Raw genomic sequence first — 5,732 nt, forward strand, 5'->3', positions numbered from 1 at the left:
AAGGAGAAAAAGAGGGGAGGAAGATAGACGAAGACAGATTTGGACCAGATCAGTGATTTAATTGCTATGGAGAACTCTGGGAGGAAACGTCACGTGTTAATAGAATCTAAATTACCGAGAAGGAGCGGATCCGCATTGCTAGAAGGCTTTTCCTCAGCCGGAGTTCCCCCTGCCAATTAAAGCATAGTTCTGACTGGCTTTCCCTTGCTACTGTACTCCTAGAGTTCTCTTCCAACTGTCAGAAGCTTTGGGAACGCAAATATTTTAACTCAACTAAAGCTAGCAAGGAAGTTCTAGTGAAAACAAATGTCATAGAATCCCAAAGTGGGAAGGGACTTGGGAGACCATCCAGTCCAACCCAAAGTGAACGAGACTGGCTTTGACAGACTGCCAGACACTGGTTGCCCAACTGTGGCTCTAAGATCTCCAGCAAGAGAGAGCCATTCTCTACCTTTCCGACTAGCTCTAAATCTGCCCTTCTGCAGCTTCTGTCTCCTGGGAGCTCCTGCTTCTCTGCTCTAAGTCCAAGGAGAATAATTCTTAACCCTCTTCTTTGATAACCCTTCAAAGACTTGAAGACAGATAATAAAGGGCCATTCCTAAGGATTTTTTTTTGTTTTGTTTTGTTGTTTTTGTTTTTTCCTGAGGCTGGGATGAAGTGACTTGCCCAGGATCACACAGCTAGGAAATGTTACGGGTCTGAGACCAAATTTGAACTCCGGTCCTCCTGAATTCAAGGCCGGTGCTCTATCCACTGAGCCACCTAGCTGCCCCACTAAGGATTCCTTAGAATAAACTTTCCCAATTCCTTCTACTTGATTTCTTCCGGCTTAATTTCAGTCCTTTGTCATTTAGGTGGCTGGTTTCCAATTTATCAACATTTTCTCTAAAATGTATTGCCCAGAGTTAATTCCAAAGAACCCTGCATGGTGTAATTGGGAGGAGGAGAGCATAACTTTAGAATGCTAATTTTGGATATCATGGTTTTCAATGCATCCTAAAACCATAGTAGGCTATTTGACTTCTATATCACACTGACGGTTCATAGTTCTCAAAGTCCACTGAAATCTTTGCCTTTTCTTAAAAAATAATATTTTATTTTTCTCCAATTACATGTAGACAATTTTTAGCATTCATTTAAAAAGACTTTTAGTTGTATATTTCCCCCCCCTCAGCTCTTTTATAGATTAATTGCAATCTAGTCCTGCCCCCATCTTTGTTTTGTAGTTGTGAAATTTATTTTCTGAACCTAAGAATAAAATGTTATCCTAAAAAAAATTGTCATAGATTTAGATCTATAAGGATCTTTAGACATTATCTGGCTCAATCTCCCACCTCATTTCATAGATAAGGAAATTCAAAACTCAGAGAGGTTAAATTACTTACACAGGTAAATGGGCAATGCTAATGTTCTTTCCATTGCCCCACACTGCTAGATTTAATTCCAAGTTCTAGTCTGCCCAGAATTTTTTAGATCCTAATATTGTCATCCAATATATTCAGATATCCCTCCAAACTACCTAACATTTGCCATTTGTCAGTCCACCTCTGTCTTTCCAAAAGTCATTAATAAGAAATTTTAAACAAAATAGGCCAAACACAGGTTCTTAGATTATATTATTAGAGACTTCCTAATTCTGCATTAAGTCATCAAGGAACTACTGTGAGGCCCACTAAAAATAATAATGAATTTTGAAACTTAAATCCAAAATCTATTTAAATGATCTGATTCTGTTAGAGAGGCAGTTGGTACAATGGAGATATCAGAGGAACCAGATACCCTAGCTAGAAGCCCTGGTTGGAGACCTAGAAATCTTTTACCTCTCTGAGCCTCAGGTTCTTCCTCTGTATACTATACTAAATGATCTTGAAAGTTCCTTCCAGGCCTAAATTCCAAATTCTGTGGCTAGGAATAATTAAGTCACTTTACCCTCTGTGGACTTCATTTTCCTCATCTTAAAATGAGGATTATATCTCCACAAATAAAGCTATTTGAGAATTGATTAGAATGGCAGTATTATTACATTATATTATTTGCTTAGTTATATAAAATAATATCAACATGTTGATTATTATCTGAGTCATAGCTTTCCTCGGTAAAGTAGAATTCACAGATGAATTTAGTCAAGTTGGTTTTCCAGCACCTATAGGCAAAGGCAATCCCAAATTTAGTCCTGTAAAAGAGATGGCTTTGTTTTGGTGATTAAAATCACCAGATCTTTATTCTTAATAGTATTTTACTTTTCCAAATACATGTAAGGATAATCTTCAACATTCATCTTTGTGAAATTTTATGTTCCAAATTTTTTTCTCTCCCTCCCTTCCCTTCCCTCCTCAAGACAGCAAGCAATACAGGTCATACATGTACAATCTTTTAAAACATATTTCTATACTTGTCATGTTGTCCAAAGGGAGGAAAAAACTTGAGAAAGGAAAACAAAAAAACAAACAAAAAAAGGTGAAAACAATATGCTTTGAACCATATTTAGTCTCCCTAATTCTCTCTCTGGCTGTAGATGGGATTTTCCATTCCAAAATCTATTGGAATTGTCTTAATTACCATGTTATTGAAACAAGCCAAGTCCATCACAGTTGACAAGATGGTCTTCCTTGATAATAATAGGTAGTATATATATATAGGTTGTGCCACAGTTCCCTTTTATTGTCTTGCCTGAGTTTCCCTAAATTGTTCTGCCTCAGTTCCTAATTTTTCTGGTAGGGGCATCATCTCTCCCTCCTAATCATGATGACCTAGAAAAGGAGAAAGACCTATCTTAGACAACATCAAAATGTCCCATGCCTCCCCCCACCTTTTCAGAACCGGATTGATACTCCTGTTCCAGCTTTTAGCACTCTGACTCTGCCCCTGCCTCAGGCTACCCCTGTAGCTGAGCTACCTGCATATATATGTCTTTGAGAACTCACATTGGTTGCTGGATGCTTTGGACATCAGCCCTGGGGGCAGCATGCCCCAGCACAATCTCTCCCTTTCAAATAAAATATTAAAAACTCTCTAATCTCTATCTTGCCTCAGTTTCTCTGGCATTACAATATGTAGTGCTTTAAAGTTTAATTCAACTGATTCTAACAACAGCCCTGTCAAGTAAGGGCTTATTATAATACACATTTTACAGTTGAGTCAACTGAAATAGAGAAGATAAAAGTGTTTTACCAATGTTGAACAGCAAGTAACTCTGACAGGATTTAAAGTAAATATGATAGGATTTAAACTCAAGTCTTCCAAACTTTAAGTCCAGTACATTTTTCTTTTGGTGGTGTTGACAATCTTTTTTATTCTGAATTTAATAAACCAACTAAAATGAGCATTTCCTAGTATGGCAGAAACTAGGCACTGACCCACACTTAATACCTTACACCAAGATAAGGTCAAAATGGGTTCATGACCTAGGCAAAAAGAATGAGATTATAAATAAATTTAAAAAACATAGGATAGTTTACCTCTCAGATTTGTGGAAGAGGAAGGAATTTATAACGAAAGAAGAACAAAAGATCATTATTGATCACAAAATAGAAAATTTTGATTATATCAAATTGAAAAGTTTTTGTACAAACAAAATTAATGCAGACAACATTAGAAGGGAAACAATAAACTGGAAAAACATTTTTACATTCAAAGGTTCTGATAAAAGCCTCATTTCCAAAATATATAGAGAATTGATTCTAATTTATAAGAAATCTAGCCATTCTCCAACTGATAAATGGTCAAAGGATATGAACAGACAATTCTCAGATGAAGAAATTGAAACTATTTCTAGCCATATGAAAAGGTGCTCCAAATCATTATTAATCAGAGAAATGCAAATTAAGACAACTCTGACATACCCCTACCTGTCAGACTGGCTAAGATGACGGAAAGATAATGACCAATGTTGGAGGAGATGTGGAAAAACTGGGACACATCTTTCAAAACATGCATTGTTGGTGGAATTGTGAATACAGCCAGCCATTCTGGAGAGCGATTTGGAACTGTGCCCCAAAAGTTATCAGACTGTATATACCCTTTCATCCAGCAGTGTTTCTACCAGGTTTATATCCCAAAGAGATCTTAAAGAAGGGAAAGGGACCCACATGGGCAAAAATGTTTGTGGCAGCCCTCTTTGTAGTGTCCAGAAACTGGAAACTGAGGGGATGCCCATCAATTGGAGAATGGCTGAATAAATTGTGCTATATGAATATTATGGAATATTATTGTTCTGTAAGAAATGACCAGCAAGATGATTTCAGAAAGGCCTGGAAGACTTACATGAACTGATGCTGAGTGAAATGAGCAGGACCAGGAGATCATTATACACTTCAACAACAATACTATATGATGATCAGTTCTGATGACGTGGCCTTCTTCAACAATCAGATGAACCAAATCAGTTCCAATAGAGCAGTAAGGAACTGAACCAGCTACACCCAGCAAAAGAACTCTGGGAGATGACTATGAACCACCACATAGCATTTCCAATCCCTCTATTTTTATCTGCCTGCATTTTTTATTTCCTTCACAGGTTAATTGTACACTATTTCAAAGTCTGATTCTTTTTGTACAGCAAAATAACTGTATGGACATGTATACATATGTTGTATTTAACTTATACTTTAACATATTGAACATGTATTGATCAACCTGCCATCTGGGGTAGGGGGAGGGAGAAGGAGGGGAAAAATTGGAACAAAAGGTTTTGCAATTGTCAATGCTGAAAAATTAACCATGCATATATCTTGCAAATAAAAAGCTATAATAAGTAAATAAATAAATAAATAAAATGAGCATTTCCTTATACAAAGTAGGACAAAGAGGATTGTGTATAAAACCATGAATCTTTCAAAGCTTGCTTTTCCTTTTAAGTATTTAAATAAAATACTAAACAAAAGGTGCTAAACCTAGAAACACAAGCAAAATAAAAGACAGGGCAGGGACCTAATCCTAATGTAATCCATTTAATTATATATAACAGAGAGTTCCAGTAGTCCAAATCATTTTTGTCAAATAGTGAGTTCTTATCCCAGAATCTGGAATATTTGAATTCATCAAACAGTAGATTATCATAGTCAATGACTTGTCTTGTGTACCTCAATTATTCCACTAATCTTCCACTCTTTTTCTTGGTCAGTAGCAAACAAGATTCATAATTTGTCACTTTATAATATAGTTTTAGATCTGTTATGGCTATGCCCCCCTTCCATTGCATTTTTCTTTCATTGTTTCTCTTAATATTCTTGACCTTTCATTCTTCCAGATGTATTTTGTTATTTTTTCCAGCTCTATGAAATACTTTTAGTTTGATTTGTATGGCACTGAATAAGTCAATTGTCTTTTTTATTATAGTAACTCTGCCTACCTATGAACAATTGATTTTTCCAAATATTTAAATCTGACTTTATTTGCATGAAAAGTACTTTATAATTGTGTTCATATAGTTTCTGGGTTTGTCTTGACAGGTATATTTTCTATTTTCTACAGTTCTTTTAAATGAAATTTCTCTTTTTATCTCTAGCTGCTAGGTTTTGTTAGTAATATATAGAAATGTCCATGATTTAAATAGCTTTATTTTATGTACCGCAACTTTTCTAAAATTGTTCATTATTTCAAGTAATTTTTAATTGATTCTCTAAGAATTCATTAAGTATACCATCTTATCATCTGCTAAGAGTGATAAAAAGGGTGATAACAGGGATCCATGCTTCACTTCTGATCTTATTGGGAAGACTTCTAGCTTTTC

This window comes from Sminthopsis crassicaudata, chromosome 1, assembly GCF_048593235.1.
Source record: "Sminthopsis crassicaudata isolate SCR6 chromosome 1, ASM4859323v1, whole genome shotgun sequence".
NCBI classification, from domain to species: Eukaryota; Metazoa; Chordata; class Mammalia; order Dasyuromorphia; family Dasyuridae; genus Sminthopsis; species Sminthopsis crassicaudata.